Below are 22665 nucleotides of genomic sequence, written 5' to 3' on the forward strand. Positions count from 1 at the left end.
GGCCAGGCGCGGAGGAACATAGGCCCTCCCTCGCCGACTGGTTGCCCCCGATCGCGGGCCTGGCCACCGTGGAAGACCCCGGAGTCTGCTCCCCCCACTCCCATCAGGACTGCCCCTGCAGCCAGGACGCCGAGGTCGCACGGGTAGGACCATATGCAAACGACGCCGGCGGGACTCCCCGGGCAATTGGCCCATCAAGCGTGGAAAATTGCCGCACACCGCGGTGACTGCGCCGATGCGATTGGCGCCGATTCTCCGGCACTTTCAACGGTCCCCAACCGGCGTCACGGCATCTAAGCGGCATGGCAGGATTTGCGCGCCCCCCGACGATTCTTCGACCCGGCGCAGGCTCGGAGAATCCCGCCCGTGATCTTCCAAATGAGTCTATTTTGAAATCAACACATCAAAAGTAAAATGATCGGATCAATTTAATTCAAAAGTTGAACAAATATGGGTGGACGTGAGAATGGAAATAGGTTGAGTGCTCATTCAAAGGGTCAGTGCGGCCTGGATGGGCCGAATGGCCTCCTTTTGTATTGTTGGGATTCTATTCTATTCTATGATTCTATATCATACAATAACTGTTCGGCACAATAAAAAGCTCTAGATTCTCATTATGCACATATGGATTCTCCCACCCCGCCCGCTGCAAGAACGCCACAGGCAAGCTGCGTACAATGGAGAACTCCATTGACCTCGGTCGGGATTCTCCGGTCGCCGGGCTGACTCGTCCGGAGAATCCCGCCCGTTTGTTCTCAATTGAGATGCCTTATAGATATTAGCCGTTATTCACAATACTGTTACATGTACAGCACACCACCCTAACCTAAACTTAGTCCATGATGTCACTTCAGACCAATCACAGGAGACAGAAACAGAGCCATGTAACCGAGCAACTTCATGTCACTGAGTTTCCTGTTACCCAATCACAGCAGAGTTGTGTAATGTAGCCAGAAGGTATTATGACCTAACACCGCTGTCAACAGCTTCCAGCTTCCAGTTCAAAAACAAGAAAGCAGCAGACGAAAATAAAATGGCAGGAACTTGTTTAAAAATGAAAAAAGAAAAAGGACTTGTGAATTCAGAATAGCAGAAAGTCTTTTGATATCAGTTGTCTGTTTTTTTGACTTTTCGTATTTCTGTGTGCAATGGAGGGTTCATGCAGCCGTAAAGTAAAATTAATTTCTACAACATCATGAGTTTCAACAGTTTTCTTTTTTTTTCAATCTCCTTCCAGAAAACTAAAACAGGGACTATTTATTTGGGTCGTTTTTTCCCACCTCACACAGACTTAAAGCAGAGTCCAAAGCGAGAGACAATTTATATACGACAGTCATTAATGAAACCTATGAAGAATTCAGGAGAATCTTCTTTACTCGGAGAATGGTGAGACGATGGAGATTAACACATTTAAATGAAAGCTATATAAGTACGATGGAGAAAGCAATTGAAGGATATATTGCCAGGGAAAGTAAGGAAGTAACTTGGGAGAAGGCTTTTGAGGGCCTAAAACAGACAGAGGCCATTAGTGCTCAGTGGCCTAATCCTATGCTGTAAAATTGGATGTAAAGTGACCTGTCCATACACATTTGATGAGACCTCAGTAATGGTGTCTTCAGTCATGGTGATTGGGATTCCTCCATCTGTAGTCATATCTGTCACTCACTCACCAGTTTGGTGTCGCTGCATTTGGTTATGTGCCATTTTCTGGTACAAGATAGATAGACCTGTGTCTGTGACTGTGGTACAATGTGCTTAGGTGATGTGGTTGTCGTGATTGAATAATTGGCAGTGTGTGCAAGCTTTGGGATGAGGCTAAGACTTCCAGTTGTGCTTGCTATGAGTGTGAAGAAGGGTAAAACTTTGAAGGTGAAATATGCATCAGTATTGATGGTGATTATTGGTAGGTGAGTGATGGGGTTTGGTGTATTGATTATCGGTAGGTGAGTGATGGGGTTTGGTGTATTGATTATCGGTCGGTGAGTGATGGGGTTTGGTGTATTGATTATCGGTAGGTGAGTGATGGGGTTTGGTGTATTGATTAGTGGTAGGTGAGTGATGGGATTTGGTGTATTGATTATCGGTCGGTGAGTGATGGGGTTTGGTGTATTGATTATCGGTAGGTGAGTGATGGGGTTTGGTGTATTGATTAGTGGTAGGTGAGTGATGGGGTTTGGTGTATTGATTAGTGGTAGGTGAGTGATGGGGTTTGGTGTATTGATTATCGGTAGGTGAATGATGGGGTTTGGTGTATTGATTATCGGTAGGTGAGTGATGGGGTTTGGTGTATTGATTATCGGTAGGTGAGTGATGGGGTTTGGTGTATTGATTATCGGTAGGTGAATGATGGGATTTGGTGTATTGATTATCGGTAGGTGAGTGATGGGGTTTGGTGTATTGATTAGTGGTAGGTGAGTGATGGGGTTTGGTGTATTGATTATCAGTAGGTGAATGATGGGGTTTGGTGTATTGATTATCGGTCGGTGAGTGATGGGATTTGGTGTATTGATTAGTGGTAGGTGAGTGATGGGGTTTGGTGTATTGATTATCGGTAGGTGAATGATGGGGTTTGGTGTATTGATTATCGGTAGGTGAGTGATGGGGTTTGGTGTATTGATTATCGGTAGGTGAGTGATGGGGTTTGGTGTATTGATTATCGGTAGGTGAATGATGGGGTTTGGTGTATTGATTATCGGTAGGTGAATGATGGGATTTGGTGTATTGATTATCGGTAGGTGAATGATGGGATTTGGTGTATTGATTATTGGTAGGTGAATGATGGGATTTGGTGTATTGATTATCGGTAGGTGAGTGATGGGGTTTGGTGTATTGATTATTGGTAGGTGAGTGATGGGGTTTGGTGTATTGATTATTGGTAGGTGAGTGATGGGATTTGGTGCATTGATTATGGGTAGGTGAGTGATGGGATTTGGTGTATTGATTATCGGTAGGTGAGTGATGGGGTTTGGTGTATTGATTATTGGTAGGTGAGTGATGGGATTTGGTGTATTGATTATCGGTAGTTGAGTGATGGGGTTTGGTGTATTGATTATCGGTAGGTGAGTGATTAGATTTGGTGTATTGATTAGTGGTAGGTGAGTGATGGGGTTTGGTGTATTGATTATCGGTAGGTGAGTGATGGGGTTTGGTGTATTGATTATCGGTAGGTGAGTGATGGGATTTGGTGTATTGATTATTGGTAGGTGAGTGATGGGGTTTGGTGTATTGATTATCGGTAGGTGAATGATGGGATTTGGTGTATTTATTAGTGGTAGTTGAGTGATGGGGTTTGGTGTATTGATTATCGGTAGGTGAATGATGGGGTTTGGTGTATTGATTATCGGTAGGTGAGTGATGGGATTTGGTGTATTGATTATCGGTAGGTGAATGATGGGATTTGGTGTATTGATTATTGGTAGGTGAATGATGGGATTTGGTGTATTGATTATCGGTAGGTGAGTGATGGGGTTTGGTGTATTGATTATTGGTAGGTGAGTGATGGGGTTTGGTGTATTGATTATCGGTAGGTGAGTGATGGGATTTGGTGTATTGATTATCGGTAGGTGAATGATGGGGTTTGGTGTATTGATTATTGGTAGGTGAGTGATGGGGTTTGGTGTATTGATTAGTGGTAGGTGAATGATGGGGTTTGGTGTATTGATTATTGGTAGGTGAGTGATGGGATTTGGTGCATTGATTATCGGTAGGTGAGTGATGGGGTTTGGTGTATTGATTATTGGTAGGTGAGTGATGGGATTTGGTGTATTGATTATCGGTAGTTGAGTGATGGGGTTTGGTGTATTGATTATCGGTAGGTGAGTGATTAGATTTGGTGTATTGATTAGTGGTAGGTGAGTGATGGGGTTTGGTGTATTGATTATCGGTAGGTGAGTGATGGGGTTTGGTGTATTGATTATCGGTAGGTGAGTGATGGGATTTGGTGTATTGATTATCGGTAGGTGAGTGATGGGGTTTGGTGTATTGATTATCGGTAGGTGAGTGATGGGGTTTGGTGTATTGATTATCGGTAGGTGAATGATGGGATTTGGTGTATTTATTAGTGGTAGTTGAGTGATGGGGTTTGGTGTATTGATTATCGGTAGGTGAATGATGGGGTTTGGTGTATTGATTATCGGTAGGTGAGTGATGGGATTTGGTGTATTGATTATCGGTAGGTGAATGATGGGATTTGGTGTATTGATTATTGGTAGGTGAATGATGGGATTTGGTGTATTGATTATCGGTAGGTGAGTGATGGGGTTTGGTGTATTGATTAGTGGTAGGTGAGTGATGGGGTTTGGTGTATTGATTATTGGTAGGTGAGTGATGGGGTTTGGTGTATTGATTAGTGGTAGGTGAGTGATGGGGTTTGGTGTATTGATTATCGGTAGGTGAGTGATGGGGTTTGGTGTATTGATTATGGGTAGGTGAGTGATGGGGTTTGGTGTATTGATTATCGGTAGGTGAGTGATGGGGTTTGGTGTATTGATTATTGGTAGGTGAGTGATGGGGTTTGGTGTATTGATTATCGGTAGGTGAGTGATGGGGTTTGGTGTATTGATTATGGGTAGGTGAGTGATGGGGTTTGGTGTATTGATTATCGGTAGGTGAGTGATGGGGTTTGGTGTATTGATTATCGGTAGGTGAGTGATGGGATTTGGTGTATTGATTATCGGTAGGTGAGTGATGGGGTTTGGTGTATTGATTATCGGTAGGTGAGTGATGGGGTTTGGTGTATTGATTATTGGTAGGTGAATGATGGGGTTTGGTGTATTGATTATCGGTAGGTGAGTGATGGGGTTTGGTGTATTGATTATCAGTAGGTGAATGATGGGGTTTGGTGTATTGATTAGTGGTAGGTGAGTGATGGGATTTGGTGTATTGATTAGTGGTAGTTGAGTGATGGGGTTTGGTGTATTGATTATTGGTAGGTGAGTGATGGGGTTTGGTGTATTGATTAGTGGTAGGTGAATGATGGGGTTTGGTGTATTGATTATTGGTAGGTGAATGATGGGGTTTGGTGTATTGATTATCGGTAGGTGAGTGATGGGGTTTGGTGTATTGATTATCAGTAGGTGAATGATGGGGTTTGGTGTGTTGATTAGTGGTAGGTGAGTGATGGGGTTTGGTGTATTGATTATCGGTAGGTGAGTGATGGGGTTTGGTGTATTGATTATCGGTAGGTGAATGATGGGATTTGGTGTATTTATTAGTGGTAGTTGAGTGATGGGGTTTGGTGTATTGATTATCGGTAGGTGAATGATGGGGTTTGGTGTATTGATTATGGGTAGGTGAATGATGGGGTTTGGTGTATTGATTATTGGTAGGTGAGTGATGGGGTTTGGTGTATTGATTATTGGTAGGTGAATGATGGGATTTGGTGTATTGATTATCGGTAGGTGAGTGATGGGATTTGGTGTATTGATTATCGGTAGGTGAGTGATGGGGTTTGGTGTATTGATTATTGGTAGGTGAATGATGGGATTTGGTGTATTGATTATCGGTAGGTGAGTGATGGGGTTTGGTGTATTGATTAGTGGTAGGTGAATGATGGGATTTGGTGTATTGATTATCGGTAGGTGAGTGATGGGGTTTGGTGTATTGATTATCAGTAGGTGAATGATGGGGTTTGGTGTATTGATTATTGGTAGTTGAATGATGGGATTTGGTGTATTGATTATCGGTAGGTGAGTGATGGGATTTGGTGTATTGATTATCGGTAGGTGAGTGATGGGGTTTGGTGTATTGATTATTGGTAGGTGAATGATGGGATTTGGTGTATTGATTATCGGTAGGTGAGTGATGGGGTTTGGTGTATTGATTAGTGGTAGGTGAATGATGGGATTTGGTGTATTGATTATCGGTAGGTGAGTGATGGGGTTTGGTGTATTGATTATCAGTAGGTGAATGATGGGGTTTGGTGTATTGATTATTGGTAGTTGAGTGATGGGGTTTGGTGTATTGATTATCGGTAGGTGAGTGATGGGGTTTGGTGTATTGATTATCGGTAGGTGAGTGATGGGGTTTGGTGTATTGATTATCGGTAGGTGAGTGATGGGATTTGGTGTATTGATTATCGGTAGGTGAGTGATGGGGTTTGGTGTATTGATTAGTGGTAGGTGAGTGATGGGGTTTGGTGTATTGATTATCGGTAGGTGAGTGATGGGGTTTGGTGTATTGATTATCGGTAGGTGAGTGATGGGGTTTGGTGTATTGATTATCGGTAGGTGAGTGATGGGGTTTGGTGTATTGATTATCGGTAGGTGAGTGATGGGGTTTGGTGTATTGATTATCGGTAGGTGAGTGATGGGATTTGGTGTATTGATTATCGGTAGGTGAGTGATGGGGTTTGGTGTATTGATTAGTGGTAGGTGAGTGATGGGGTTTGGTGTATTGATTATCAGTAGGTGAATGATGGGGTTTGGTGTATTGATTAGTGGTAGGTGAGTGATGGGGTTTGGTGTATTGATTATCGGTAGGTGAGTGATGGGATTTGGTGTATTGATTATGGGTAGGTGAGTGATGTGGTTTGGTGTATTGATTATCGGTAGGTGAGTGATGGGGTTTGGTGTATTGATTATTGGTAGGTGAGTGATGGGGTTTGGTGTATTGATTTGTGGTAGGTGAGTGATGGGGTTTGGTGTATTGATTATCAGTAGGTGAATGATGGGGTTTGGTGTATTGATTATTGGTAGGTGAGTGATGGGGTTTGGTGTATTGATTATCGGTAGGTGAGTGATGGGGTTTGGTGTATTGATTATCAGTAGGTGAATGATGGGGTTTGGTGTATTGATTAGTGGTAGGTGAGTGATGGGGTTTGGTGTATTGATTATTGGTAGGTGAATGATGGGGTTTGGTGTATTGATTATTGGTAGGTGAGTGATGGGGTTTGGTGTATTGATTATCGGTAGGTGAGTGATGGGGTTTGGTGTATTGATTATCAGTAGGTGAATGATGGGGTTTGGTGTATTGATTAGTGGTAGGTGAGTGATGGGGTTTGGTGTATTGATTAGTGGTAGGTGAGTGATGGGGTTTGGTGTATTGATTAGTGGTAGGTGAGTGATGGGGTTTGGTGTATTGATTAGTGGTAGGTGAGTGATGGGGTTTGGTGTATTGATTAGTGGTAATTGAGTGATGGGGTTTGGTGTATTGATTATCGGTAGGTGAGTGATGGGGTTTGGTGTATTGATTATCGGTAGGTGAGTGATGGGGTTTGGTGTATTGATTAGTGGTAGGTGAGTGATGGGATTTGGTGTATTGATTATCGGTCGGTGAGTGATGGGGTTTGGTGTATTGATTATCGGTAGGTGAGTGATGGGGTTTGGTGTATTGATTATTGGTAGGTGAGTGATGGGGTTTGGTGTATTGATTATCGGTAGGTGAATGATGGGGTTTGTTGTATTGATTATCGGTAGGTGAGTGATGGGGTTTGGTGTATTGATTATCGGTAGGTGAGTGATGGGGTTTGGTGTATTGATTATCGGTAGGTGAGTGATGGGGTTTGGTGTATTGATTATTGGTAGGTGAGTGATGGGGTTTGGTGTATTGATTATCGGTAGGTGAATGATGGGGTTTGGTGTATTGATTATCGGTAGGTGAGTGATGGGGTTTGGTGTATTGATTATTGGTAGGTGAGTGATGGGGTTTGGTGTATTGATTATTGGTAGGTGAGTGATGGGGTTTGGTGTATTGATTATCGGTAGGTGAGTGATGGGGTTTGGTGTATTGATTATCGGTAGGTGAGTGATGGGGTTTGGTGTATTGATTATCGGTAAGTGAATGATGGGGTTTGGTGTATTGATTATCGGTAGGTGAGTGATGGGGTTTGGTGTATTGATTATCGGTAGGTGAATGATGGGATTTGGTGTATTGATTATCGGTAGGTGAGTGATGGGGTTTGGTGTATTGATTATCGGTCGGTGAGTGATGTGGTTTGGTGTATTGATTATCGGTAGGTAAGTGATGGGGTTTGGTGTATTGATTAGTGGTAGGTGAGTGATGGGGTTTGGTGTATTGATTAGTGGTAGTTGAATGATGGGATTTGGTGTATTGATTATCGGTAGGTGAGTGATGGGATTTGGTGTATTGATTATCGGTAGGTGAGTGATGGGGTTTGGTGTATTGATTATTGGTAGGTGAGTGATGGGATTTGGTGTATTGATTAGTGGTAGGTGAGTGATGGGGTTTGGTGTATTGATTATCGGTAGGTGAATGATGGGGTTTGTTGTATTGATTATCGGTAGGTGAGTGATGGGGTTTGGTGTATTGATTATCGGTAGGTGAGTGATGGGGTTTGGTGTATTGATTATCGGTAGGTGAGTGATGGGGTTTGGTGTATTGATTATTGGTAGGTGAGTGATGGGGTTTGGTGTATTGATTATCGGTAGGTGAATGATGGGGTTTGGTGTATTGATTATCGGTAGGTGAGTGATGGGGTTTGGTGTATTGATTATTGGTAGGTGAGTGATGGGGTTTGGTGTATTGATTATTGGTAGGTGAGTGATGGGGTTTGGTGTATTGATTATCGGTAGGTGAGTGATGGGGTTTGGTGTATTGATTATCGGTAGGTGAGTGATGGGGTTTGGTGTATTGATTATCGGTAAGTGAATGATGGGGTTTGGTGTATTGATTATCGGTAGGTGAGTGATGGGGTTTGGTGTATTGATTATCGGTAGGTGAATGATGGGATTTGGTGTATTGATTATCGGTAGGTGAGTGATGGGGTTTGGTGTATTGATTATCGGTCGGTGAGTGATGTGGTTTGGTGTATTGATTATCGGTAGGTAAGTGATGGGGTTTGGTGTATTGATTAGTGGTAGGTGAGTGATGGGGTTTGGTGTATTGATTAGTGGTAGTTGAATGATGGGATTTGGTGTATTGATTATCGGTAGGTGAGTGATGGGATTTGGTGTATTGATTATCGGTAGGTGAGTGATGGGGTTTGGTGTATTGATTATTGGTAGGTGAGTGATGGGATTTGGTGTATTGATTAGTGGTAGGTGAGTGATGGGGTTTGGTGTATTGATTATTGGTAGGTGAGTGATGGGGTTTGGTGTATTGATTATCGGTAGGTGAGTGATGGGGTTTGGTGTATTGATTATCGGTCGGTGAGTGATGGGATTTGGTGTATTGATTATCGGTAGGTGAGTGATGGGGTTTGGTGTATTGATTATTGGTAGGTGAGTGATGGGATTTGGTGTATTGATTAGTGGTAGGTGAGTGATGGGGTTTGGTGTATTGATTAGTGGTAGGTGAGTGATGGGGTTTGGTGTATTGATTATCGGTAGGTGAGTGATGGGGTTTGGTGTATTGATTATCAGTAGGTGAATGATGGGATTTGGTGTATTGATTAGTGGTAGGTGAGTGATGGGGTTTGGTGTATTGATTATCGGTAGGTGAGTGATGGGGTTTGGTGTATTGATTATTGGTAGGTGAGTGATGGGGTTTGGTGTATTGATTATCGGTAGGTGAGTGATGAGGTTTGGTGTATTGATTATTGGTAGGTGAGTGATGGGGTTTGGTGTATTGATTATCGGTAGGTGAGTGATGGGGTTTGGTGTATTGATTATCGGTCGGTGAGTGATGGGGTTTGGTGTATTGATTATGGGTAGGTGAGTGATGGGGTTTGGTGTATTGATTATCGGTAGGTGAATGATGGGGTTTGGTGTATTGATTATCGGTAGGTGAGTGATGGGGTTTGGTGTATTGATTATCGGTCGGTGAGTGATGGGGTTTGGTGTATTGATTATCGGTAGGTGAATGATGGGGTTTGGTGTATTGATTATTGGTAGGTGAGTGATGGGGTTTGGTGTATTGATTATTGGTAGGTGAGTGATGGGGTTTGGTGTATTGATTAGTGGTAGTTGAATGATGGGATTTGGTGTATTGATTATTGGTAGGTGAGTGATGGGGTTTGGTGTATTGATTAGTGGTAGTTGAGTGATGGGGTTTGGTGTATTGATTAGTGGTAGGTGAATGATGGGATTTGGTGTATTGATTATTGGTAGGTGAGTGATGGGGTTTGGTGTATTGATTATCGGTAGGTGAGTGATGGGGTTTGGTGTATTGATTATCGGTAGGTGAATGATGGGATTTGGTGTATTGATTATTGGTAGGTGAGTGATGGGGTTTGGTGAATTGATTAGTGGTAGTTGAGTGATGGGGTTTGGTGTATTGATTAGTGGTAGGTGAATGATGGGATTTGGTGTATTGATTATTGGTAGGTGAGTGATGGGGTTTGGTGTATTGATTATCGGTAGGTGAGTGATGGGGTTTGGTGTATTGATTATCGGTAGGTGAATAATGGGATTTGGTGTATTGATTAGTGGTAGTTGAGTGATGGGGTTTGGTGTATTGATTAGTGGTAGGTGAGTGATGGGGTTTGGTGTATTGATTATCGGTAGGTGAGTGATGGGATTTGGTGTATTGATTATCAGTAGGTGAATGATGGGATTTGGTGTATTGATTATCGGTAGGTGAATGATGGGGTTTGGTGTATTGATTATCAGTAGGTGAATGATGGGATTTGGTGTATTGATTAGTGGTAGGTGAGTGATGGGGTTTGGTGTATTGATTATTGGTAGGTGAGTGATGGGGTTTGGTGTATTGATTATCAGTAGGTGAATGATGGGGTTTGGTGTATTGATTAGTGGTAGGTGAGTGATGGGATTTGGTGTATTGATTATCGGTAGGTGAGTGATGGGGTTTGGTGTATTGATTATTGGTAGGTGAGTGATGGGGTTTGGTGTATTGATTAGTGGTAGGTGAGTGATGGGATTTGGTGTATTGATTATCGGTAGGTGAGTGATGGGGTTTGGTGTATTGATTATCGGTAGGTGAGTGATGGGGTTTGGTGGATTGATGATCGGTAGGTGAGTGATGGGGTTTGGTGTATTGATTATCGGTAGGTGAGTGATGGGGTTTGGTGGATTGATGATCGGTAGGTGAATAATGGGATTTGGTGTATTGATTAGTGGTAGTTGAGTGATGGGGTTTGGTGTATTGATTAGTGGTAGGTGAGTGATGGGGTTTGGTGTATTGATTATTGGTAGTTGAGTGATGGGGTTTGGTGTATTGATTATCGGTAGGTGAGTGATGTGATTTGGTGTATTGATTATTGGTAGGTGAATGATGGGGTTTGGTGTATTGATTATCGGTAGGTGAGTGATGGGGTTTGGTGTATTGATTATCGGTAGGTGAATGATGGGGTTTGGTGTATTGATTATCGGTTGGTGAGTGATGGGGTTTGGTGTATTGATTATTGGTAGGTGAGTGATGGGGTTTGGTGTATTGATTAGTGGTAGGTGAATGATGGGGTTTGGTGTATTGATTATCGGTAGGTGAGTGATGGGGTTTGGTGTATTGATTATCGGTAGGTGAGTGATGGGGTTTGGTGGATTGATGATCGGTAGGTGAATAATGGGATTTGGTGTATTGATTAGTGGTAGTTGAGTGATGGGGTTTGGTGTATTGATTAGTGGTAGGTGAGTGATGGGGTTTGGTGTATTGATTATTGGTAGTTGAGTGATGGGGTTTGGTGTATTGATTATCGGTAGGTGAGTGATGTGATTTGGTGTATTGATTATTGGTAGGTGAATGATGGGGTTTGGTGTATTGATTATCGGTAGGTGAGTGATGGGGTTTGGTGTATTGATTATCGGTAGGTGAGTGATGGGGTTTGGTGTATTGATTATCGGTAGGTGAATGATGGGGTTTGGTGTATTGATTATCGGTAGGTGAGTGATGGGGTTTGGTGTATTGATTATTGGTAGGTGAGTGATGGGGTTTGGTGTATTGATTATCGGTAGGTGAGTGATGGGGTTTGGTGTATTGATTATCGGTAGGTGAGTGATGGGGTTTGGTGTATTGATTATCGGTAGGTGAATGATGGGGTTTGGTGTATTGATTATCGGTAGGTGAATGATGGGGTTTGGTGTATTGATTATCGGTAGGTGAGTGATGGGATTTGGTGTATTGATTATCGGTAGGTGAGTGATGGGGTTTGGTGTATTGATTATTGGTAGGTGAATGATGGGGTTTGGTGTATTGATTATCGGTAGGTGAGTGATGGGGTTTGGTGTATTGATTATCGGTAGGTGAGTGATGGGGTTTGGTGTATTGATTATCGGTAGGTGAATGATGGGGTTTGGTGTATTGATTATCGGTAGGTGAATGATGGGGTTTGGTGTATTGATTATCGGTAGGTGAGTGATGGGATTTGGTGTATTGATTATCGGTAGGTGAGTGATGGGGTTTGGTGTATTGATTATTGGTAGGTGAGTGATGGGGTTTGGTGTATTGATTAGTGGTAGGTGAATGATGGGGTTTGGTGTATTGATTATCGGTAGGTGAGTGATGGGGTTTGGTGTATTGATTATTGGTAGGTGAGTGATGGGATTTGGTGTATTTTTAAAAATATATATTTTATTAAAATTTTTCAAACAAAATTTCTTCCGTTTTTACAACTCAACAAGGGATTATACATTAACTGGTAAATAACATTATTTAAATAATATAGTGAACTAATAACAACAACTAAAAAAAGAAAAAAAAAGGAAAAAAAACCAAATAGCAAAAACACAAAATAGTGCTCCCCCCCACTCCCCCCTGGGTTGCTGCTGCTGTCATTTCTATCTTTTCATTATCGTTCCGCAAGATAGTCAAGGAACGGTTGCCACCGCCTGGAGAACCCCTGAGCCAATCCTCTCCACTCAAATTTTATTCGTTCCAATCTTATGAACCCTGCCATGTCGTTTATCCAGGTCTCCACGCCTGGGGGTTTCACTTCCTTCCACATGAGTAGAATCCTACGCCGGGCTACTAGGGACACAAAGGTCAAAATATCGGCCTCTTTCGCCTCCTGCACTCCCGGCTCTTCCGCAACCCCAAATATAGCTAACCCCCAGCCTGGCTTGACCCGGAATCTTCACCACCTTTGAAATCACCCTTGCCACGCTCCCCCAGAACTCATGCAGTGCCGGACACGACCAGAACATGTGTGTGTGGTTCGCCGAGCTTCCCGAGCACCTCCCATACCACCCCGAAAAACCTGCTCCGTCTTGCTCCTGTCATATGTGCTCTATGTAGAACCTTAAATTGAATCAGGCTAAGCCTGGCACACGAGGACAACAAATTTACCCTACTTAGAGCATCAGCCCATAGCCCCTCCTCAATCTCTTCCCCCCATTTTACCTTCAGCTCCTCTATCATCGGGATTTGGTGCATTGATTATGGGTAGGTGAGTGATGGGGTTTGGTGTATTGATTATCGGTAGGTGAGTGATGGGGTTTGGTGTATTGATTATCGGTAGGTGAGTGATGGGGTTTGGTGTATTGATTATTGGCACTGGTTATCATCTTCCAGTCTTCCTTAGATACAGCGGTGGTGCAAGAGGCTTGGGGAATTGTGAATGTTACACCCTTGTTCAAAAAGGAGTGCAAGCATAAGGCCAGCAACTGCAGGTCAGTCAGTTTCACTTCAGTGGTAGGGAAACTTCTGGAAATTATAGTTTGGGACATCAATGGTCACTGAGGCAAGTGCATGTTAAGTATGGAAAGTCTGAATGGGATTTTTAAAGTAATATAATATTTTACTATAGCTTTGACAAAGGGTCATCTGGACTCGAAACGTTAGCTCTTTTCTCTCCCTATAGATGCTGCCAGACTGCTGAGATTTTCCAGCATTTTCTTTTTGTATAATATTTAACTAACTTGCTGGAGCCTATGAAGGATGTCACAGAGAAGGTATCTCAGGGCAACACTATACATGTGGTATATATGGATTTTCAAAAGATATTTGATTGGGAGCCACACTACAAACGTGTGAGAAAAACTGTAGCACATAGAATAAAATGGAAAGTAGGCACTTGGATACTTGTTTGAGTGACAGAAACAGAGCATAGTGATAAATGGTTGTTTTTCAGACTGGAGGAAGGTTTATAGTGGAGCTACCAAGGATCAATTTTGGGATCATCGCTCTTCCTGATATACATTAATGACTTAGATGGGCATCATTTCAAAATTAGCAGATGATACGAAGGATGGAATTCTCCAGTCGTCAGGATTAACTTTTCTCGCTGGCAGCACACCCCTATCAGCGGGTTTCGCAACGACATGGGGTGGTTTCACTGACAAGCGGCGGGAGGATAGAATCTCAACGGCAGCGAACAGCTTGCGACCGAGAAACAAGCGGCTGGGGACCGGAGAATACCGTCGGAAGATCAGAAATGTTAGGCACGATTTTTGCATGGCACCCTGGGCTCCACTCACCAGTGCAAGAAGAGATCGGGGCGCCATGTAAAATAGCGCCCCAGATCTCAAGACCCGCCAACGCGAGTCCTCGACCCTCCCAGCGCACCTGTGAGGTATTCCTTAAGGCTAGCCCTTTAAACTTTCCTTGGCCCCTTTTCTGCTATCTTTTACTGTGTGCTTATCTGATTCTGACCTTGATTTCTCTGCCTATCATTTTTCTTATTCTCCTTGCTGTCTTTTTCTCTTGTCCTTGATATCCCCTGCTCTGAATCCTTCCATAGATTCCCATCCCCTGCCATATTAGTTTAAACCCTCCCCAACTACTCTAGCAAATACCCCTCCCCTCCCCAAGGATATCATTCCTGGTCCTGCCCAGCTGTAACCCGTCCAGTTTAAACAGGTCCCAACTCCCCCAGAACTGGTCCCAATGTGCCAGGAATCAGAAAAAAAACAATAAGTTTGATGGCGGATAATTATCTTGACACTTAGAGACCTTTGAACCCTGGATCATTGAGTGGATGTTATAATAACTGGATGTTATTAAAACTAGCCCCCGAGGAAGGGGAGAATAACTGGGCCTGGAGGCCCGTTGACGCCGGCGTCGCTCGCGCCGGTTTTGACATCGGCGTCAACACTTGCTCAATGCTATTAGAACTTGATCTCTACGGAGGAGTATGCTTCCCTTTAATTTGTATCATTTTACAACAAATTAAATTTTGGACTTGTTAGTTGCACTGTCACCTGACAGAGAGTTTCTGAGTTTCAGCCCCATGTTGTGTTCCTCGTTTATTATGATTCGGCCATCTGGAGAACCCCAAATTACTTCTATATAATTTGCTGTTTGATATAACCACATTTCAATAAGTAACTGAACAGACATTATTTCAGAATATATTTGAGCAACATTTCCTGTTGAAAAACTAAGAACTAAGCCCTGCCACATCTGAAAGATTATTTACAAATACTGAACAAAATGTTCCTCTTTCCCCTCACTCTATCCTGAAGTGCAAATGCAGCTTATAGATGCAGGAACACATGACAAATTGCCTGTTCTGGATTTTGCATACCTTGTTGGCTGGCTAAGACTTCAGAAATTAATCTTATCCTCTGCTGAGAAAGGCTTTAGAGACTTGGAGGGAGGCCCAGAAACATTCAAATATCCCCATGGGACTATGCGCACTCAACCAATTAATGACATATCTCAAATTGTGTAGTTTCCTTGAAAAGGAATTTCAGAACTGAAAACAAAAGCAAACGTGTATCCAGAATCAATCTCCTGTCAGTGTGATCAAAGCATTGGTAAGAACTACTGTCTCTCACTTAAAGGAATGAAGATACATTTTTGAAGGACTAGATTTAATTCCTGGCAGGAATTTGCATGAGGAGATGGTAATCCTGTGTGAGGGTATGATATGGAAGTCCAGATGAATTTAACTACAAGGTCACACTCTCTTACCACCTGTCAGCTCCTTATCCATTTTCAGCAACAGGCCAATGGAGGAGGACTAAGATCTGAAACCATCAGAAGACTACTCACAGTAAGATATGTCTTAAAAGGGGTACGGAAGGGCGTGGCACGGTGATGCAGTAGTTAGCACTGCTGCCTCACGGCGCCAAGAACCTGGGTTCAATCCCTGTTTGGAGTTTGCGCATTCTCCCTGGGTCTGCGTGGGTCTCACTTCCGCAACCCAAAGTTGAGCAGGGTAGGTGGATTGGCCACACTAAATTGCCCCTTCATTGGAAAAAATTAGATTAAAAAAAGAAAGGGGGTGCAGGAAAATCATTCTCCAAAGATGTTGCGGTTGGGGGTGGGGGTGTAGTGGTCTGGGGATGGGGACCCTGGAGCAGCAGATGTGACTCTTTTACACTTATGGAGTCATAGAGTCATAGAGGTTTACAGCATGAAAACAGGCCCTTCGGCCCAACTTGTCCATGCCGCCCAGTTTTTACCACTAAGCTAGTCCCAATTGCCGGCATTTGGCCCATATCTCTCTATCCCCAGCTTTTCCATATAACTGTCTAAATGCTTTTTAAAAGACAAAATTGTACCCGCTCAACTAGGGAAAGTTTTTTTTTTAATCTTACCTTCTTCAGTCTGAGAGGTTCACCGTGGTGGGGTAGCCAATGTGGGCTCCCCATTACCATTTATTAATGAGCTACCCAGAGGCTCATTTCCTGCCAATGATGTGAAAATCATAGAAGCGAAGATGCAGAGTGGGAAATGGAGCCACTGCTCCCCCACTTTCCCACTGCCAACTGGGGAGCATTGAAATTCCCTCGGGTTTGCACTCCCAGCAGGGAGCTTTGCTTTCTGGAACCATAGATCAGAAATTCATTAAGATATTTCCTTTAAGTTGTAAAAGAATGTCTGGAAAAGAATGTTCAGCCACCATATCAAGATATTAAATTATTGGTGTTTAATTGCAGGAGGTAAAATGTGGGGCGAGATTCTCCGACCCCCGCCGGGACGGAGAATCGCCGGGGGCTGGCGTGAATCCCGCCCCCGCCGGTTGCCGAATTCTCCGGCACCGGAGATTCGGCGGGGGTGTGAATCGTGCCACGCTGGTTGGCGGGCCCCCCCTGGCGATTCTCCGGCCCGAATGGGCCGAAGTCCCGCTGCTGGAATGCCTGTCCCGCCGGCGTGGATTACACCACCTCTCTTACCAACGGGACATGGCGGCGCGGGGAGGCTCCGGGGTCCTGGGGGGGGGCATAGGGCGATCTGGCCCCGAGGGGTGCCCCCACTGTGGCCTGGCCCGCGATCGGGGACCACCGATCCGCGGGTGGGCCTGTGCCGTGGGGGCACTCTTTTCCTTCCGCCTTTGCCACGGTCTCCCCCATGGCGGAGGCGAAAGAGACCCCCTCCACTGTGCATGCCCGGGATGCCATGAGCGGCCGCTAAAGCTCCCGCGCATGCGCCGCCCGGCAATGTCATTTCCGCGCCAGCTGGTGGGGCACCAAAGGCCTTTCCTGCCAGCTGGCGGGGCGGAAATCAGTCCGCGCGGGCCCAGCCCCTCAAGGTTAGGGCTCGGCCGCTCAAGATGCGGAGGATTCCACACCTTTGGGGCGGCGCGATGCCAGACTGATTTGCGCCGTTTTTGGCGCCGGTCGGCGGACATCACGCCAATTACAGAGAATTTTGCCCGTGATGTTGATTGCTACTTTTAAGAATAATCCATTTCCTTATTGCAGTTCCTTTGTAGCGATCGCATTATCATATCTTGTGAAACTCATAAAAACAGTGTTTAGAGGAAAATAAATTGTAGTTATTATTGTTCTGGCTGGCACATTATAATTAGAGCTGATCTAGGCGTTGGCACATTCATATCAGAATGAAAGATCCTCATTAAAATTCATGAACATTTCACAGTTGTGAATTTTCTGACAGCTACATGAGCTTCAACGTGCATTCATTCTTCCGGGACTCTCAGGATCTGCAATCCTGAACTTCTGTGAAAATACTCTGCCAGTATAGGAATTATTAATGAAAAGGTAATAGTCAAGAATAAGAACAATGATTGGTATTTTTTTAATTTGTTCATTTGATGTGAACAACTGCCCTTGAGAAGGTGGTGATGACTGTTTTTTATTGGTATGGGTGAGACTTTCCTTCAGTTTACTGTATTTTGATCAACTGCTCAAATGCTATTTAGATGGTAATGTACTTGACTGTCCTGCTCTTTGAAATGCGTTGATCATTGGAGCAAAATCCTTTTTAATCCATGATCACTCCTTCAAATTTGCCATCTTCTGTGGTTTCTTACCCTATACTTCCATGATCTATATCACAGGCAAGCCACATGCGTGGTTTAGTGGCAGGAGAGTGGGCGTGAAGGTGGGGTTGGGGGATGGGGGAGGGAGGGCTGGGGGTCACTTGGAGACCTGGGGGGTGGATGCTCCATTAGGGGTAGGGATGGCGGGGCATTGGTTTCTACTCACTCGTTGACCTTCTTCCTGCACTGCTGGCCATCCTCTTTGTTATACTGTTCGAACTAATGACTGCCGCCACCTCATCCCAGGCAGCATTGGCAGCCTTGTGGCTCACCCTCCGGGACACCCGGGGCCCCAACACTGAACCCTGCGGGACACCACTCATCACCGGTTGCCATTCCGAAAAAGAACCTTTTATCCCAACTCTCTGCCTTCTGCCTGACAGCCAATCGTCAATCCATGTTAGTACCTTGCCTCGAATACCATGGGCCCTTATTTTACTCAGCAGTCTCCCGTGAGGCACCTTATCAAAGGCCTTTTGGAAGTCAAGGTAGATAACATCCATTGGCTCTCCTTGGTCTCACCTATTTGTTATCTTTTCAAAGAACTCTAACAGGTTTGTCAGGCACGGCCTCCCCTTACTAAATCCATGCTGACTTGTCCTAATCCGACCCTGCACTTCCAAGAATTTAGAAATCTCATCCTTAACAATGGATTCTATGATGATCTATGATTAATCTGGAACAAAGGTTCGGCACAACATCGTGGGCCGAAGGGCCTGTTCTGTGCTGTATTTTTCTATGTTCTATGTTCTATGGAAGAAGAAGACGGGGCCAGCCAAAGAAAACCTGGAAAAATACACTTAAGGAGGACCTGAAAGAGCCGGTAACACCTAGGCTGAAGTGAAAGAGATTGCAATAGACCCGGAGCTAGTGATGAAGTCTTGTTGTCCATTGTCCCCCATGGGACCAGGGGAACTAAGTCTAGATTAAGCCAGTGTATGTGCAAGAATCTGTAAGGATGTGAAAATAAAAATCAGCAAAATGTGACATTTTGTCATTATATGGGCAGAATTTTAAAAATAATATCCTGTATAATAAGTTTTAAAACTTAGAAGAACTGAGAAACCAAAAAGCAAATTAACTTTAAATATATGATGCAGTTAGTTATTTAGAGCGATATATTGGCATCCATATTAAATTAGCTGTAATCATTTTTCCACTTCATACTCCCAGTAGGAAACCTCTTCCACCAGGTGGACGTACTGGAACTTCAGGCACACACCGTGATGATTTCTCAACTATTTAAGGTCAATTCTGTGCTCCCAGCAGGTGAGATTTCCTTCCAGGAGTGCAAAGTGGAAAAATTCCCACCAGGATTGTTCTTCCTATACAGCTGAACAACAGGACCTAACCATTCACCAGAATATGAACAGCATGCGGATACAGTTCCACTTTTTCCTAACCTTAAAAATAATTCTCCAATGCCAGTGCCAAATGGTACCTTAGTCTGTTTCAGCTATTTACTGTGGGCCACCATTAAAATTGCCACCCTTTTTTTGATCCATCAACACATTTACATTCCCAGGAATCCATGGTATCTTGCTGATTTTGTTGTGTTTTAATTGCTTCAGCTCGTCACTTTGCTACTCAGGTATCACTGGAATGTCCTATTTTCTTTCTATAAATCGTTGGCCCAATATGCCCAGTTCCAGAAAGATCAATATTCTACATTGCGGCATTTTCTGACTTTAAAGGTGCTATAAAATTGTGAGTTTTGTTGTTCTATCATTGATATTAATTATTCCTTTCTACTTATTACCATCTATTTGTTCCCCTATTTGCTACGCATGGTTAACAAAATTATTTGTCAATAATTGTGAATAAGGTAAATTAGTATTATTTAAATTTAGCAGTAGACAGTTAGTTGTGAACGATAACTGAAGAGGCAGACAGGTATCAACCCTTTGCTCAATGTTAAAAACTAGCATTTCTCATACTTATCATCAAGCGTGATTTACTGACCCCACACAGGGCCTGGATTCTCTCAGCCCTGGGCCAGGCCGGATAATCCCCGCGACCAGCCCGAATCGTGCCATGCCGCCTTGACGCCGGCATGCGATTCTCCGCAGAGCGGAGAATCGGCGCCATTGGCACCGCCGTGGTTGGCGCGGCGCCAGGCGTGGGCCGCTCTACGCAACCAGCCCGCCAATTCTCGGCCCAGGCTGGGCTGAGCGGCCGTCGTGAAAACGCCGAGTCCCGCCGGCACCGTCCACACTTGCTCTCAGCCAGCGGGACCTCGGTGTGGGCGGGTCGGGGGGGCGGCCTGTGTGAGGGGGAGGGGGAGAGGGACGGCCTCCGATGTGGCCTGACCCGCGATTGGGGCCCACCGATCGACGGGCCGGCCTCTCTGGCTGGGGGCCTCCTTTCCTGTAGTCCTGCGCCATGTTGTGTCTGGGCCAGTGCGTTGAAGGACGCCACTGCGCATGCGTGCGTTGCCGCCGGCGCCCATTTCGCCCCGGGATCAGCAGTTGGAGCGGCATGACCTCCAGTGCCGTGCTGGCCCCCACGGTGTTTAGAACGGCGTGGACACTCTGAATAGAGAATCCCGCCCAGGATGATTGTTCCACACAATAAAGTCCAAGGGACAGAGTTAGTTGTTTTTTTAAAGATATCTAAATAGTTTTGATTGATAAAATAACAAGGACTGAAAATTACGTGCACACTTCTGCAATGATTTCTGAGAATAGGAGCAGAACTTAATTGTTCCTGAAGGTGGAGGAGCTGCTCTTTGAAGTGGCTTATCCAGTATCACGATGCCTTTCCAGAAATATCCAGCTGGTTTCAACCAAGTGCAATTGCATTAATGATCGATTGTTTTTTCAGCAAACATACAACTCAACAAGCTGGAATCCCGACAGTTTGTGCCAGAATTGGGCTGTGAGTTCACTTTCACAGCAATATCAATTAATATCTTCTTCAATATGCTTATGTATACATTTTAGAATTCAAGGGACAAGCATAAATAAATATTTGCCAAAAAGGCTTGGCTAAGGAGGTGAGCCTTCAACTTCCTCATTCCCGAATGTGTGGAAAGAGAGAACAGGCGTTAGTTGAACAACAGCATGAACAGTGTCCATGTCTATGTTCCCAATAATGATGATTTGGAAGAGAGACGAGAACCACAACCCCAGCACATCAATGAAATGAGGGAAGGAAATTGGCCAGAAATATTAAAGAACATTTGAAAAAAATAGAGATATTTGTCCTTTATGATCTGTCGCCTGATGCCCATGTCTGAAGGAGGGAATGCTCTACATCACGTGTCCTGTATAAATAATGTGCCCAGTGTTAAGTAGGTCACAAAAGTAAGTCATCTTATCAGGTTGTGTTGCCAAATTAAGAACCTTGACAAGTGAAGTTGCAGCTGTTTACGATGCAATTGGGGGTTAATAATAGATGTTGGTTAACACAGTAATTGGTAAAAAAGCTGAAATATTTATTCATGTCTATACTATGATCATTATCCTGAAATGTTTATCCATTTCTATACCATGATCATTAGGCTTTTATGTGAATGCCTAAAATCAATTGTCAGCTTCCTATTGTAGAAGTTTTTTGTCGCGTAAGAGTGGGCGAGAAAGCTCAGAAGTTATTTGTCAGTTCCAACCTCTGATGTGGCTTCTCTACCCGGTCATGCCTTTTTAAAGCAGGCAACACTGGAATTGGAAAGGTGAGGGGATTACCATGAGGTTAGCTAGCTTTATATATTTCATATCAAACACGCTACATCAGTGGTAGAGAAGCTAGCTTTAGCATATAAAAGAATCTACCCGTTAAAAGTAACACACATTGTCCACACAGATCTGATTTTAGGAAAGGTAAGAGCCCGATGAAGCCAACAGTAACATATCAAAATCACTGCTGTAATTATGAAATAATATAACAGTATGCAATATATTGACCAGGAGGGGAAATTCAGAATGTAACAACAGATCTCATCAAGTTACCAATCAACTTATCAAGCTCTACTCTGTTTGCTTACCTTGGAGATTGTCCTGAAGCAAACATTTAATATTTACTATTACAGATTTATCTAATTTCAATCGGATTTGGTGATGCTGTGCTGCCAGCAAGGAACAGCACTCACAGGGAGAATATCTAAACAAAATTGGCATTACCCTTGTTCTCCCCAACACCACGCACGCAATCACTATAATAACCAGGTCACAGAATTGCCTCAAATATTCTTTAAACACCCCCCATGTTTGAGAGTGTGCAAAAAATGAACAATCTGAGTTTATACTTTCTCGCGTTTGCTGTGGGGTTATTAATTGAAACTGGATAACACCGAGGGTGGGGAAATATGCCACCACTTACAAAGGAGGAAGCAAATCCAAAGACTTTTCTCTTTACAAACAGGGTGATAAGAGGATAAATCAAGGCTATTTAAATCCCATCCTGTCTGTAACACAGAGTAGGCATAAGTGCTGATAAAGGTTGGGTAAAGTCTGTGGAACTGCCAAGCTATCAAGTCATTTAAATCCCCTGCCCTTTAAATTTTGAAATAAACTAGCCTGCTTGTGCCTGTGAATTGAAAAACATCTGTGCTTGCAGTTTCAATAGATGTTTGTTGACATGACCCTAAGTGCTATCATTGTAGCATTATTACTGCTTGACTGTTTCTACAACCTGTTATTATCATT

The 22665-nt window shown here is 43.8% G+C and overlaps 1 protein-coding gene and 1 long non-coding RNA gene across 2 annotated transcripts in view; one reads left to right on the forward strand and one right to left on the reverse strand.

Moving 5' to 3' along the window:
- The window catches only part of gfod1 (glucose-fructose oxidoreductase domain containing 1), a 148952-nt gene that overhangs the window by 57010 nt on the left and 69277 nt on the right, over positions 1–22665 (reverse strand). The window lies entirely within an intron of this gene.
- On the forward strand, positions 969–21179 carry LOC140425803 (uncharacterized). Its single transcript, XR_011948016.1, has 3 exons — positions 969–1386; positions 19196–19291; positions 20965–21179. It is a non-coding gene; the product is annotated as an uncharacterized lncRNA (long non-coding RNA).

The sequence above is a fragment of the Scyliorhinus torazame genome, chromosome 6 (genome assembly GCF_047496885.1).
Source record: "Scyliorhinus torazame isolate Kashiwa2021f chromosome 6, sScyTor2.1, whole genome shotgun sequence".
Classification (NCBI taxonomy): Eukaryota; Metazoa; Chordata; class Chondrichthyes; order Carcharhiniformes; family Scyliorhinidae; genus Scyliorhinus; species Scyliorhinus torazame.